The 15,892-nt window shown below is 40.1% G+C and overlaps 1 protein-coding gene across 3 annotated transcripts in view; it reads left to right on the plus strand.

The window, feature by feature from the left end:
• The window catches only part of Gng2 (G protein subunit gamma 2), a 103,865-nt gene that overhangs the window by 17,304 nt on the left and 70,669 nt on the right, over positions 1 to 15,892 (plus strand). For 2 of the 3 annotated variants that reach the window (XM_004835539.4, XM_087208098.1), the window contains exon 2: positions 1,100 to 1,140. The exons of the other annotated variant lie outside the window; for it this stretch is intronic. The gene's annotated coding sequence lies outside the window, so the exon portion shown is untranslated. The remainder of the gene's footprint in view (positions 1 to 1,099; positions 1,141 to 15,892) is intronic. 3 annotated transcript variants of the gene reach the window in all.

Consider the following 15,892-nt stretch of genomic DNA (forward strand, 5'->3'; position numbering starts at 1 on the left):
ACTTGATACTACTAGGCATAATACACATGAGTGCTGATGTGTATACACCCTTGAACAGGCTTGTTTTGCAAGTCCCACTTAGTCCTTGTTATTCCCGGGGCTTATTCTCTGAAAATAGGTTGTTTTTTGCCCTTGGCTTATTTTCTTTCCCTTTGCTGTGATTAATCATGAGATAATGGTTTTTTAAATAACTTTGGCTGGTTTTAAAACATATGACCTTCTAGAGTAGTCTGGGAATATAGTTCATTGGGTCTAGACTGAAACATACCTGCCAGCTTCAAGCACTGTGAGATTTCCAGAGACACTGATGTTCATTTGGTTGTGGGACCCAGTGTGAATTTGGTTTCTACCCTCAATCAGACTGCTCTTGATCCTGAGTCAGAACAAAATAAGAATGGTGAAGTGGCCCCTGGGTCTTTGGCAGTTTCCTTTGGGCTGGGCATACTGTCAATTTTCAAGAGGAAAGAAGCTCCTTTATGTAGGAACCTTCTCATTCTCGTACATGAGGCACACTGGGTATGAGGCAAAGTTCAGCTAACTGCTCAACACTCACAGGGGGCATTAGTGTCCAAAAGTATGGATGCCTTTGCATCTCTAAAGTGCCTGCAGAAGCCATGGGTGACTTTTCTAACCAATAACTTGTCCTGACCTGCCAGATACACACAAGCAGTATGTACTCTAACTCCATCCCTAACGCCTGAGCTCTGCATCTCTTCAGCTTTGGTCCTGGAGGAGCAAATCAGGTTAGGTCAGGAGGAAAGCTCATTCTTGTTCCTCTCATGGTCCAGGTACATGATCTCCGTCATCAAGAACTCTGCTTCCCCTAAATTACTATGCAGCCTTTGTGAGTTCGTGTTTTCTTGCAAGCCAGTGAATTTCACAAAGAAAAGGACTCCTATTTCACATACTGTATCTGTTTCTTAAAAAGAGATCACAAAATGTTTCTGGACTCCAAAATGTGAACCCGTAAGATCCCCTGCCCTTAGAACCATACTACCATTACCTCCAAGCTTGGTTACAGAGCCTTCGTTTGGACTGATATATTATGCTATTTTGCATTTTCTTAAAACATACATTTTCATCTCTGTTTTCTCAACAGCCAGATCTGCCAGTGAGCCTCAGGCTTTGGGAATTGGCGAGGTAAGAATTCTAAATATTTTCTTCTTTTATGATCATCTTTAAGCAGAACTTCAAGAGGGGTCAAAACTATCTTAAGCAGTTCTATAGATGAAAGCATTTAAGCATGTGATGTTTTGAGGAAGAGAAACACAGAGTCTTTAAAATGTTGATGTGACTTTGGGATTTAAAGAAAAAAATTCTCTTTAATGATAGTTAAAATTGGATTTTCACCCAGATTTTCCCATTATCTTATAAAATCTGAGCCGGAAAACCTTTGAAGTTGCTGCTTTAACAAGGCATCCTTATGGCACCAAACATGATTAATGGGTTGTAGACATGGAGGACAGAGCCTGTGCAGACAGAAGCTCAGATAAGATTAGATCAGAGGAGGGAAACCCTGCTCTTGCACATTGATCACAGATCTTGGACGCTGACTTTTCTGAAAGAACAGCAACAGCAACAACAATAACAACAACAAAAGGTCCGCCTGTTGCAGGTGGGGTTCTTCTGGAAGAAGCTTAGCCTTTGTACATAGCTAAAGCCATTCCAATCTGGTGGTAGACTTGAAAGGTCACCAGGATCCTGAGACAGATTGGATATCTGCTTCAACCAAGACAAACATTTCCCTCTAGTCAATGACAGGTTCCCCACCCCACCTTCCTTTTACAATTTAACTTCATTATGAAGAATTTCCAGCTGATACCAAAGGAGAGATAATAATATAATAAAATTGTGTATCCTCACTATGCAATTTCAACAAATATCAACTCAGGTTCAGTATTGTTTTATTTATACTCCTACTCACCTCTCTTCTTTCCTCAAGATTTTTACTGCATGGCAGGTTGAATCTGATTGTCGGATTTCTTTTTCCATTTGTTTGTTTTTTGTTTTTTTGGTACTGGGGATTGAACTCAGGACCTTGTGCTTTCCAGGCAGGCGTAGTGCCACTGAGCTACGTCCCTGGCCCCTGATTGTTAGATTTCTGATTTTTACCAACATGACTGTTTCATGGCCATAGAAAACGCTAAGAAAAAGTAAAACTTTTCGATCCCAGGTACCAAAAAAAAAAAAAAAGTCAAACTTGCTTATAGCTGAATCAGTGTACTGGACTTAATCAATTTGTTGGCAATGTTAATTTATTCATTCATTCCACAAATATTTATTTAGCCCTAATTAGGCAACAGATCTTCCTTAGGACAAGACGGCCAATTATCTTTAACTCATATTTACAAGGTGCTCAGAGCTGAACTTACATCTCTAGATAAGGTTATCCATCAGCGACACACTGACAGAAGAAATAAAGACACTGCATACAACTGGAAGAGTTAAACGTAAACATTAGATGCCACAATTTCAAAACAACACAATGTTTGAAAGCTGCTTTTGACTCTTGTTCAGTTTTTAATATAATGGCACTATGCAAACACAACCTAACACAAGTCTTCTGAGCCCTCCAAGCAGATGAGCCTTTCTCTTTTATCGTGTTTCTGCATGAATTGGCCTCCCTGGTAAGAAAAGCTCATAGAGCAGACATGGCTTTTGACTTGTTAGAAATTTTGCCTCCAGCACATAGTCAGCATGTCTGGTGCTTGTTATATACTTAATAAAACTGTTTAATGAATGAACAAAAGAATGAAGGCCAGATGCTGGGAATCTGAAGATGAGAAACACACGGGCCTGGCCCCAGAGCTGCTTAGCATCATGGAAGGAAAATGTGGCCCAGCAGGAGGCCTCTGTGTGAGGGGGAGCACCCAATGTGGTTGCAGGAGATCAGGGCTGGCTTGGTGGCCATGGGGCAGGGAAATGCCATGGGCGGAGCAGCATGTGAGCCATGCCATGGAGCACCCTCAGCCAGAGAAGAAAGGAAAACAGGGCTCTGAGAATAAGCAATCACACAGGGAAGACAGAGGCCCCAAAGTGCATCATGCAGTCTGAGAGATTTAGAGTGGCCAGGGTGTGGCCAGAAAGTAGGAGAGTTGACTTGGGAGGCCAACCAAGGGACCCTGGAAAGAACCCTGAGTGCTGTTCATGACCAAGAGTCCCGGGGTCTCTGCTGAGTGGGAGGCAGCAAGGGTCATGGAATCAGGATTTTCTGTGAAAGAACAATTTCTTACGTAGCAGGGTGCATGCAAAGGAGAGCAGTGAGGATCTTGTGTCTATAAACGATGGGCTGGATTTGGAAGGGCTGATGGAATTGCTGGTGAACATGAGGCATGGAGAAGAGGAAGACATCCAGAATAACTCCTAGATGTCTCTTTGGGGAAGTTAGATGGAGTGATAATCAGGAGGGAAGAGAAGATGAGCTTCAGATCTGAGGAGTGACCTCATCCACGTGGCATGTCCCACAGGCTGTTCTCCACTGGGCAGATGGTGACTGCACATCACCAGTCTCCAGGGACGCATTGAAAAGCAGGGAGACACAGACTCTCCCCAGACCTGCTGAGCCAGAATCTTTAGGGGAAAAGCCTGGACATCTGCAGTTTTTAAAGCTTCAAGGTGATTTCAAAATGTAGCCAGGGTTGAGAATCTGTGGTCTAGAGCTTATTAGAAGAAACCCTTGTTGTGTGTATGCTTTTAACACCATGTATAACTTCTTATATCGTATAATCACATTACTTGAATATAAAGACTTAGTATCATTCATCCCTGTATTCTACCCCAATATTGCTAATAACAAGAGCTGTTTTATAAGTATCTAATGTTCTCTGATGTTCGTGTTGGTTTCTTTCATGCTACTCAGTGGACCGAAAATTTCCAAATTGATCCACGAAGGGTTTCTCAGTGGGGGTTGCTGATATGTTGATGGGGTGATTTTTCACTGTGGTCTTTGGGACTCATCTTTGGCTCAAAGAAGGTGTCTTCTGGCCGTTGTGATACACAGAATGCCTTAGAGAGACACTGAGAACTACTGCTTCTTACCACACAACTTTAAGGAAATTATTTGGCATTTTCTATCCCCTTAAAAGCATTTTTCCTTCATGCAAAATTACTAGTTTTGGTTATGCTCAGTGGTTCTGGGTGTAAGTGGTTTTGCTGTGCTTAACAAACTAAAGAAAAAAACTAAACAAAGTGGACAAGTGAAAGGAAGTATTGTTTTGTACTCCCAGGGATTCTGAGTATATTTGGTCTAGCACTAAACCTATTTGTTAAGTCTGCATAGAGAAGCAAATTAAACATGAGGTAAGCAATGATGAAATATTGAGATTTGAAGAAGCTGCTAAGCATCATGCAAATTGTACTGTAGCAGCAATGGAAGCTGTATTAGTTGTGTGTTGCTTTTGTGACACATTACCAACTTAGTGGCTTGAAGCAATACAAATTGGACAGTTCTGTGGGTTGGTTCTATAGGGATCTCACTGGGCTATAAGCCAAGTGTCAACAGAGCTGGCTTTTCGAAGGCTTTGGGGAGAATCCATTTTCTCATCTTTCCCAACTGCTACAGGCCACCTCCCTCCAGTTTCCAGGCCAAGGCCAGGAACATTGTAGTTCTGTGTACTTTGTCCTGGTCACATCCCCTTCTCCCTCTGAACTCAGCCAGGACGGTTCTCTGATTGTTAAGGACCCAGGTGACAAGGTTGGGCACACCTGGATAAACCCAGATAATCTCCTCATTATAAAGTCCTGAGTTTAATCATATCTTCAAAGTCCGTTTATCCAGATAAGGTTACACTTTCACAGGTTCTGGGGATTAGGGCATGGACCTAGTTGGGGGCTATGATACTGCCTGCTACAAAGTAAAGCGACTAATTGTTCAGAAAGGAATGCTTCAGGTAGTAGAGATAGGATCTTGTAACATTCAATTATACAGACTTGAGAAGGTTTTGAGTTCCCAAATTAATGAAGCAAGTTCTTGTCTTGACTCTGTAATTTCCGTTGTATAGGCCCAGGTACTGAGGCTTTTTGGTTTTCTTGGAGTATTTGGCATCGGAGCAAGTGGACAGGTTGGACTCCAATGGTCCTTTTTTGGCCAGACTCTCTGGTACTACAGGTGTGGCTTGTGGAGTTTGCTGCTTTTGGCATTCCCTCAACTCCGGAGAGTCTGCCTACAGCACAGAGGTTCCAAGGTATTTGAATAAAACCAAAGAAGAGTGAGGCTCTTATTTTATGCTGTTATGTCTGCCTGTCATAGTATGCATTATTTATTAGGCTCTAAAATGTGGAAACGGGGGTAAAATAATGCAATATTTCAGAAACTCATGTAGCGTTATTATAGCCTATTTCTAGGCATAGTTTAATTTTCTCCATATATTAGGTACGTCATCCCCCAAAGCAGGAAACCATTTCTTGCCTGGTGAATAAAGTAGACCATTGGGTTATTGAGTTATTGTTGAAAACCATCTTTCGAGTGGAATGTGGCTAGAGGCTTTTGGTGCAGGTTTTCAGTTTTTTAGCTGCTTTTGTTGCATCTCTCCTTTCTATCCATTTTTAGATACTCCACCAACACAGTCCTGAAGTCCAAACATAGGGCAACAACTGTCCTGAGTGGCCTGAGACTGAGAGGTTTCCTGGGAAGTAGGACTTTCAATACTAAAACTGAGAGAATCCTAGGGTATTAGGATAGTTGGTGACCCAAAGTGTCTAACAAAATGCTCCAATGGAAAATAGTCCCATGTCATGTTGATGAATTGTTAAAATAGAAATTTTAATTGAATTAAATAATGAAGACAACCACCATGGTTTGGGATGAAAATGGTGGCGAATCCAATTCTTCTGACAAACTCTAGCTTTGTATACAGTTAGCCCTTCACATTCATGAATTCTCTTTCCATGGAGTCAACCAAATGCAGATGTAAAATATTTGGAAAAAAAATTGCTTTTGCCCTGAACATGTACAGACTTTTTTCCTTGTCCTTATTCCCCAAACAACTGTTGTTACTGTATAACAACTGCGTACATAGCATGTGCATTGTAGGAGATATTTTGGAGATAATAAGAGTATATAGGAAGATGTACAGCAGGTTTTATATAAACACTATGTCATATAATTTAAGGGATTTGAGCATCACAAATTTTGCATCTTCTATGAATACCAAGAGATAACTATACATGTTGGTCCAAGTTATCTTAAAAAAAAAAACCCTGAGAGTTAGAGCTAAGAAGAGCCAGCAATGTTTATGAAATTACAGATGCTGATTCGGAGCCAAATCCTCTCAGTTATGCAGTGTAACCAACGCATTTCTGCATGTTGCCTCTGATGATCAAAGATTTAATAACCGCTAGTCCTCCCTGAATCTTTTTCAGTGTGTCAGCATAGATGAGGTTATAAAACCCTCATTGGCCAGGGCAACACAGAGCTCTCTTGGCTTTAATCCTGCCTTTGGTGTGAAGAAATTAAATACCCATACACACACACACACACACACACACACACACACACACACAACTGCAGAGGCGGTTTAGGAAGAGATAATTATTAGGAAGACTGTCTTCTATGCCCAAGGGGAGAGGACTAGAGTGGATAATGGCTCGGACTTGCATTTGGCTTTAAGAACTCCATGGAACACAGCCATAATCACAGCACTTTAGGAGGCAGAGGCAGGAGGATGGCAAGTTTGAGTCGAGCCAGGGCAACTTAGTAACTGAGCAAGACCTTGTCTCAAAATTTAAAACCAAACAAGAAAAGCTCCATGCTTCCTGACAGCCCAGTGATAGAACCTGGGCTTCTTAAACTGACAATGCAGGCCTGAGTAAAGACACTTGCTCAGCCCGTCCTCTCTGCCTCCTGTGTATCTTTCCCCGGTGTCATTGTCCATTATCCATAACAAAGCCCAGCTGGGAAACTATGGATACTGAAGATTTTAGGGCCTCATCCCTTAAATTTCTGTGCCTTCTGTTTAGACATTTTTATTCTCCAAACCATTGGGACTAAGCAAAGAGAAGTGCTAATTGTACTTGAAAGAGCAATAACTTGGCTTCCCCAGAATAGTCATTTGGCTTTTAGGAACTGGCAGTCTTTTTTTTTTTTTAATGTATTTCATCATTTTCTCTTTCAAACTGGTAGATCCAAGATCAAACAAGGTAGATCCAAACTTGGTAGATCCAAGGAATTCTCTTTCAATTATTTTTCCCCCCTTGGGAAAGATTCGGCACTATCAGCCATCAAGGTAAGATCCAGATTTCTGTTGTAAATTACTTTGATTTGGGGTTTCTTCCTTCTAGGACTTCCAATGCTGGTCATATTTTACAGGACTGAGGGTAGCTCAGTGGTAGATCATTTCCCTAGCGTGCAAGAGACCTTGGATTTAATCCCTAGCACTGAAGGAGAATGAAAAAAAAGAAAGGAAAAAAGGAAGAAAGGAAGGAAAGAAAGAAGGAAGGAAGGATCGTTTCAACTTCAAACCTCTACTGACTTTTGTGAATCAAGAAATTCCACAAGAAACTAAAGTAGATCAAATCCTTGCGCTGTAATTCAAACCCAGATTCACTTAGTCTTTTCCAAAGAGAAATTATCATGTAAGTATAAACAATAGATCGAAAAGACTACTTTCCTCCAGGTTCAGGGTTTCTGATTAGGGTGATGTGTCTGGAAAAAGGTGATAGTTTCATAGCTTTGTGAATCTACTAAATGCCTTTGAACCGTATGCTTGAAAATGGTTGATTTTATGTTATGTGAATTTTAACTAAAAAACAAACAAGTTCTTGATTAAACTTCAAGAGGGGGAGAAAAAAAAGCTGCTTCTCTCTACCTCCAAATTCTGGAAGAAGTCTGTACCCATTTGAATGCACTTATGTTAAATTTCTAGACCTAAATTATTGTTCTATTCTGCTCCATTACCAGAAGAAGATATTTGGACTTATACATATCTTCAGTGTAGAATTAAATAAAGAAATGCCAAAGGGGTGAAAAGGGAACATCTTTGTGGTTAAGATACTAATTGTTTTGAAGATATATGGTTTTGTTACTAGATTATTGGCTGGGCTATTCTTGGCAAAGTTATTCACAATGACTTTTAAGTTTAACAATTAAAACACTGGACTTCCTTCTATGTATCATGGGATAGAGATCATATCCACTAGATTGGAAAGGTTTTAATAGCCTATAGTAGCATACTGTAATTGGAAATGATAAAATGTAAAGAATCCAGATGTGATAACTTTAATGAAATATGATCAAAGAGGTGATTTTCATATATAGTAATATCTTTTATTAAAATATCTCCTTAGCTATCCCAACGACCATCACCTGATGAGGACTTGTTTCAAGAGATGAGGCACAGAGGTTCAAAAGCAATCCTTGGTTTAATTATGAAAGATTGGGGCTTTAACTTTCATCTAGATTTAGAGGCAACCTTTCTACAGAGACATAATTAAGCAAAGCACTTAGCCTGTGCACAGCATTCAAAGTTCATAACCATGGCATAATTTTTTAAAAATGCTACATATCTCTTTTAGCTTTGGCATATGCCACCATGTAACCTTTATTTTCTTAGAAAATATCACACATTCCCTCAGCTGCCCAAGTGTGGTTCCTTAAAGCCCAGCATCCCTGATGTTCCTTGGGAAGTATGCTCATGGAAATAGTCATATAGTTGAAAGGTGGTCACGTGCACTATGTTTAATAATTGGAAATAAAGAAGATAGATTTCTTTTTTTTTTTTTGGTACTGGGGATTGAACTCAGAACCTTGCACCTGCAAGGCAGGTGGCAGAACCACTGAGCTAAATCCCTGGCCCTAGATTTCATTTTTGATGTATGAATGTATAAAAGTTTAAATTCATGTCCTCAGCAGGTAGAAATGAGCATTTCTCAGTATGTTTCATGAAAAAATGCATATAGACCCAGAAGAAAATTAGGTTTTATTCTAGTGATATTAATTTTACTTTACTAGTTAGGTGGTAACTAGAAATATCTGGTTTGAGCAATAAGCAAGAAATTTTTAGAAGCTTTTTATGCACCCAACCCTCTTTTTCAGTGATAATAATGATTTTAATTTTTTCATCAGTTTCCTTTTAGTATGAAAAGAATATATGTAAACATTTTACAATTCAAGTAGTAAAGACAGGCATAAATAAAAATTGCAAGGTATTTTTCCAACACCAACTTCTAGCCTCACTCCCCAGAGGCAGCCAATGTTAAGTTTCTTGTGTGTGTTCCAGAAATTCTCCATCTCCTGGTTAATCCCTATTGAAAAGGTGAATACATTAAGCACCATTGAACCATCTGTTTAGAAGCTTCAGCCTTTTAATTTTGAAACACTATTTGATGGTTCTTTTTGAAATGTGCCTTTAAAACCGAAAGAGTGAAATTGTCAAAACCAAAGTGATGCTAATTCCTAGGGCTGGTGGCATGAGCGCTCCCACTGAAGAGTGCTAATGCATAATTTCAGCCACCATGACATTTACATATGAAACGACAGCCCTGCATGGAGTTCTTTTGTGATTTTCAAATCATCTGGAGTACATTATCTCCCTGTACCCTTATGATGACCCTGTTAGGCAGGAACTGTTTATTTTACAACAGAGGAAGTTGCGGTTCCCAGAGGTTAAGGAACTTGCTCATGGTCACACAGCTGACCAGTGACAGGATCAGGACTAGAAGCCAAGTTTTTTTTCCCAGAGTGCATTAGTAACCGCGAGGATGAGAGAGGCTTAGCAACGTCTCCGTGGTTCTGTGGTGACAGACTGTGAAGAGGACCGAGATGGGCACAGTCTGGAGGTCTGGATCCTTCGTCCTTCTGACCAGGCCTGGTAGGCAAGTTATTTAAGGCAGCGCCCAAACGAAGGTGGCTGGCTCTGTCCTCAGTTTCCCCAGGGGCTATTCTGTTCCCATTTTGTTTGTTTGTCCAGGGCACAGGAGTGGGGACTTGACCCAAGCTCAAGAAGCCGTAAAGTTTCATCCCCACACCACAAGGGTGGTTCACAGAGTGGGAGTGTGACCAGCAGGGGCCAGTGGTTCTCCCTCTGGATTCTCCAGCTTCTGTCCAGCACCATTTTCCCTGGTGTCAAGGCAGTAGGAATCAGACAAGGCGTGTTCCAGTCTGCTAAGAAAATGAAGTCCAGTGAACAGAGAGCCAGGTGGGCAGGGAGGCAGGCAGAGGAAAGGAGGAAGAGAGAGAGCACAACATGTAGGTGGACAAAGGAACTGAAACATGTCTAGTAACAGTTGGAGTTCATGAATCCAGTCGATACATTTCCATTTTTTGCCTAAGCTAATTCAAGTGGTTACTAAAAGTCTTCAGTGGTATCTCCAGGCCTTAGTTTCCCTATATGAAAATAGGGTTTATAATGTTTGCCCTGACTACATCCGAACTATTGTAAGCATCAGTTGAGATAAGAAATAGGAAAGCTCCTTGTAAATCGTCAAATGTGACATGACCGTAAGATGGTATTGTTCACTGGTTCATTACAGTTACACCGAGTTAGGAAAAGTTGAACAAGCAAAAGCACCACTCATTTGGAAAATAAGAAGAGAGCTTTGTGAGAGCCATCTGGTTTTAGGCAGAAATAAATGAAACTTGGCAGAGTTCCCCAGATTTTCTTTTCAGATCTGCTTTCAGATACTCGTAAGTTCTAGTAGATACTCATAATAAATATAAGGATATTTCCTTGCTGGCTTTGGCTAATTTAATGACTTTCTCTTTTCTATTTCCTGTTGTTTCTCTCTATCTCACTCTCTCTTATACACAAATACACACACACACACATCAAACAAATAAAGCATCAGATTACTATTTCAACACTGATTTTTTTACTTAAAAGAACTTACAATTTCCCCCCAAGTAGCACTTTGGACTTATCAGAGAAAAATCATGGAAGAAAATAAAACTTAAGAGCAGCTTCTCTACTTGTACTTCAGCGGGAAATGATACAATTGAGGTGGTTCTGGTGGGAGGAAGTTAGTTGTGTTGGGGTTAACTGGATCAAGATTCATCTTTTTTAAAAAGACGTCTTTGCTGTAAGCTCTGAGTAGCCAAAATCTACTTGAGATTTTAACTTATTCATGACACAAGAAGCAACACTTCACTTTTATAACATTTTTCACTATATATGATAATATCTCTCAATGAGGAAAAACAGATGGTACCTCTCCGAAATTTTAAATTTGCCATTTAGTCAGTTTTTATTCTAGCAAGCATCTTTTTCCTTATATGTGATAGTTAGAATGAAAAGAGCGATTGAAAACTTCAATCTAAGTAGAATAGCATATGCAAGAAGGTTGAAGGCTATGGGAATATGATTTATAGGCATAAAGAAACACAGTCTCTCAACCTGAAAATGTTTTACATTTCTCGCACTTTAGCTCTGTGAAATGTAACCATGCCTCTCACGGCTCTCCTAAGTGTCTGTGCATGTGCCTTCACCTTACACAATCACCAGTGCATATCAGTTTGAGGATGAATCAGTGCAGTTTGACTACCTCGTTCCACACCTCACCTAGCCGTTTGGTGTTTACCTTTGCCTGGTATCAACACCGTGCAGCTCGGTGTTTTCATATAAACTGAGGACTTCAAATAAGTTCCCACTCTGAATAAGGCATTCTCTGGCTCCTCCCTCAGAAAATGTCAACTGTATTGGCGACGTTTGGCATCCTCAAGTTGGTTAATTTTAGCAGGGCTTAATTAACAGAGAGAATCTATTCAAGGCTGTGGGCAGTGTGTAGGGGACTTGTGAGAAAGTGTGCAGTTCTCCAGGGCTCTTTCCCATCCTTTGCCTTGAAGCAGTGAGAGTTACAGGGAGAGGACATCCTGCATGGAGCTGTGGCCCCTGGGGGCAGAGGTCCCAGAAAACACAGCCTGAACAACTCTTCTCTCTCTCATCTGCTTGCGCTCCCCATTGGCCAAACCCAACTGGAAGGCCAAGCGCAAGTAAGGCAGGTACTCAGTCCATGCAGTTTAGTCTCTTGGGACCCAGAGCCTGGTGGAACAGGTTGGAGAGTGGATTTGACCAAGCAAGTAGAAGTCTAATTAATCTTCATTATGAAAATCTTGCATGAAAGAAATGGCAGCACTTCTCCCTGACCCTGAAAATATAAACATCTTACAAAAAATTGTGTCAGCCAAACTTCATGTTTTCATTATTAAGTTTACTTAAGGCCACGGCCCATATTCAGATGGACCCAAACCCAATGGTAGCATTCAGACTGAGCTCAGCTGTTCGGTGAAAAGTGACCAGGGGGAGGCACCCAGGGAGGAGATATCCTCACACTTGCCCTATTCAGAGGGTACATGGCAACCTCTGCTTATAGTTCAAGTTTGCTGCAAAAAGTAGTGGGGCACTGTAGAGCAACATTAGCTAGCTCCCATCCTTGGACCACCCATAATCAAAGGAATGACTATTATCCCAAAGAGAGGTATTGCTGGCCAGTGCGTTGAGTGGCCAGTTTTTAAATTTAATCTCCCGATGAATTATTTTCACTCCTTTGACCTGGAGACCAAGATTACTTGTCTTGATTTAATCTAGATTAACCTCTCTGATCTAGTGAAAATGAATAAGTCAGCTAAATCAGATAAATCCTCTTAATCAGAGAAGTGTTTGTGGCAACAAAAATTGACAGTCAACAGAAAAACAAATGTGGAATGCCACCCTACAGGATAAACCTCTTCTGTGGATCAGAAAATGTCTTTACTTGGGAAATGCTGGCATGAGTGGGGCTGTAAGGGGAACAGTAAGACGCGCCTTAGTGGGCCGGGGATTTAGCTCAGTGGTTTCGCTGCCTGCTGCACAAGTGCAAGGACCCGAGTTCAATCCCTGGTACCAAAAAAAAAAAAGGACACACCTTGGCTTAACACTGCGGGCCCCTTGGCAAGCTACTGGACTCCCTACCTCAACTCTCCTCATGTGCAGAACAAGCATATTTTGACTTACTACCAAATTATGTGCAAAATGAAAGGAATGTTTTCCATCCAGTATCAGGTGGGTATTTGGGAGTTTATAAATGCCCTTTTTAAACAGCTTGAGGCATAGATAAAACCCTGCACATATTTATCATACATAATTTGATGATTGGATAGATGCAGTTTCTTAAAAATACCTCTTTATTGCGATATAACTGATATATAATACATGGCATGTTTAAAGTGTATGATTTGGTGAACTTTTACTGCATATACCTATGAAACTATTGCTACAATCAAGATAACGAACATATCCACCCCAAAGTTCCCTCAGGTCCCTTAACAAAATCTCATCCCCATCCCATCATGACATCTACGTTATGTGCATCAATTGTTTATTCCTTTTATTGGTAAGTAGTCTTCTGTTGTAGTTGAGTTTGCTCACCTATTAGTAAGCATTACTCAATTATGTTTTAATTACATTTCCCTTCTTGTTTCCTTATAATAGTATATCAAAAATGTTTTCATAATTCCATGTTAACACAACCGTCCTCTCCATTAATATTGCCCAGGAGTAGTGCAACTTATAAGAATTAAGTAGGAGGCCAGGGATTTAGCTCAGTGATTCCGCCGCCTGCCTCACAAGTGCAAGGTCCTGAGTTCGATCCCCAATACCAAAAAAAAAAAGAAGAATTGAGTAGAAGTGCATTAACAGTGATTGTGTTTACTCATCCCTGGTTTAGACTGAGTTCAGAGCTGAAGTCCAGTTTCTCCTGCTTCCTAGGCTTGTTTCTGTTCTTTATAATAAATCAGCAACCTGTAAGAAACAATCCAAATGTCCACCTTCTGATGGATGGTTTAACGAAATTGTGTTATTTTCCATATGATGGATTATTCACCATAAAAAGGAATAATGTACTGCCACATGTTACAACATGGATGAACCCTGAAAAATTTTTGCTAAGTGAAAGAAAACAGACACACCAGGCCACATATTATGTGGCTCCATTTATTGAAATCTCCAGAATGGGTATGGTTCTTTTTTTGATATGATGAAAATGTTTAGAAATTTAATAGTGGTGATGTATGTGTAACTGTGGATATACTAAAAGACATACTTTATGGTATTGCATTACATCTCAATGAAGCTAGGAAAAAATGTTCAAGAACAGCAATTAATTTAATTTCCCTTTTTTTCATTTGCTAAAGAAACACATAAAGCTATTTACCTCATTGGTTGTGCTGCCCCTGCATTCCTGGGTCTTGAGCACAAAGTGGAAATTTCCAGCAAGAGGAATATAAATGTGACATCTGCAAATAAATTGTATTTGCAAACATGAGGTATTTCAGTATTGTATTGTTTTAGTTTACTTGAGATGATAAAGGGTCTGTGGCTACTTTGACTTTTTTTGTCTTTTCCTTTCCTTTTAAAAATAACATGCATTCAGATTGTCTAATCAGCCTTCCTCTAGCCTTATTTAGTTAAGTAGATACAGGATATCCTGTCAGTAAAGCATTTTAGCTCAATCAGATTACTTATCAAACTCCTCTAACAGCGGTAGATAGAACTGAGTGAAGTAGAAGTCCAAATATTCAGCATAGTGCTTGAAAAGGAAAAGAAGTCAGAGCAGAATGAGCAGTGATTCATTGATTCAGTAGGGGAGTATTGAGTTTCAGGCAGCTGTGGTGGATGGGAATAAGAACAGACTTCCTCCCTTTCTAATTGTCTTCCTTCACCTGGTGAAACACTGCCCTATTTAGTATGCTTTTAGCAGCTCTGCTGCTGTGCACCAGGACCAACATCTTAATACCTGCAAATAGAGCCCACTTGGTCTATACCAGTAAGTTTCCTGGATTCTCATGGTATATACTGGAAAAAAGGCATTTTTTTTTTCCCTTGTTCTTGAAAATCTTACTAGCCAAGGTTCGAGTTTTGGTGTTATTTAGTTTAAACCTTAAGGTAAATGAAATATGTCATTAATACAGGGCAAAATTAAAACCGATGCAACTCTGCTCAGAAATGTCACCTTTGTTTTTTAGAAAGTTATTTTTTCCAAGATGACTTGAAAACTTTTATAGCAGTATGTGCATTTAGCTTGAGTTTTTGGTTTATTCTCCAACTTCTGGTACACTACAAAATGTATAACTTTCTGTTTTGCCCCAGCACCAAAAAGGGGTGGCTGATTCTTTGAGTATTATTACTCTGGAAATCTATCCATTCATTTCTGTATTAAGCATCTGCAGCACAAAATATACCTGGAAGACAGCTAAGTGGCTGCTCCAGCTAGAGGGTGGGCTTTGTAGGTATGAATACACATAGAACTGAATTTTTTCCTTCTGTGTATGTGTGAAACATGCCACACATTAAAAGAATGCACTGGGCCGGGGATTTAGCTCAGTGGTTCCACCGCCTGCCTTGCAAGCAGAAGGACCCGAGTTTGATCCCTGGTACCAAAAAAAAAAAAAAAAAGAATCCATGTATGTACACACAGATATAAAGACTATTACTAAAACAAGTGCACATACTCTCCCAACTTTTAAGTATTTATTTATTTATTTATTTATTTGGGAGTGCTTTAAGCAATTCATTCAGTTGTAATGCTATAGAATGCCCTCTATTTATTTTCATATGTCTTTTTCTGGTGATGACGTAGAGGAACTGTCTTCAAGCCAATTTAGATATTTCATAAATACCCAACCTGCCCAGTTGGGTATACAACTGCTGCACAATACCTCACATCTTCCAGCAAAAACACTGCATACGAAGAATAAAGACATGGCACAACTGGGTACATTGAGAATCTACTCCAAGCATTAATTTCTCTGGGGAGAGGGCACTACACACCTCATCATTACAATTCAGAGGATCTTTCTTCATTTTTAAGCAGCACTAGGTATTGAACCCAGGGCCTAGAACACCTTAGCTGCTAGGTAGGTACTGAACAGCAGAAGTACATCCTCAGCTTACTCCATAGAGAGTAGGTTCCATCGTCCCAGGCC

The sequence above is a fragment of the Heterocephalus glaber genome, unplaced genomic scaffold, assembly GCF_053883595.1.
Source record: "Heterocephalus glaber isolate CG9 unplaced genomic scaffold, H.glaber_assembly_v1.0 deba00000901, whole genome shotgun sequence".
In the NCBI taxonomy this organism is placed as follows: domain Eukaryota; kingdom Metazoa; phylum Chordata; class Mammalia; order Rodentia; family Bathyergidae; genus Heterocephalus; species Heterocephalus glaber.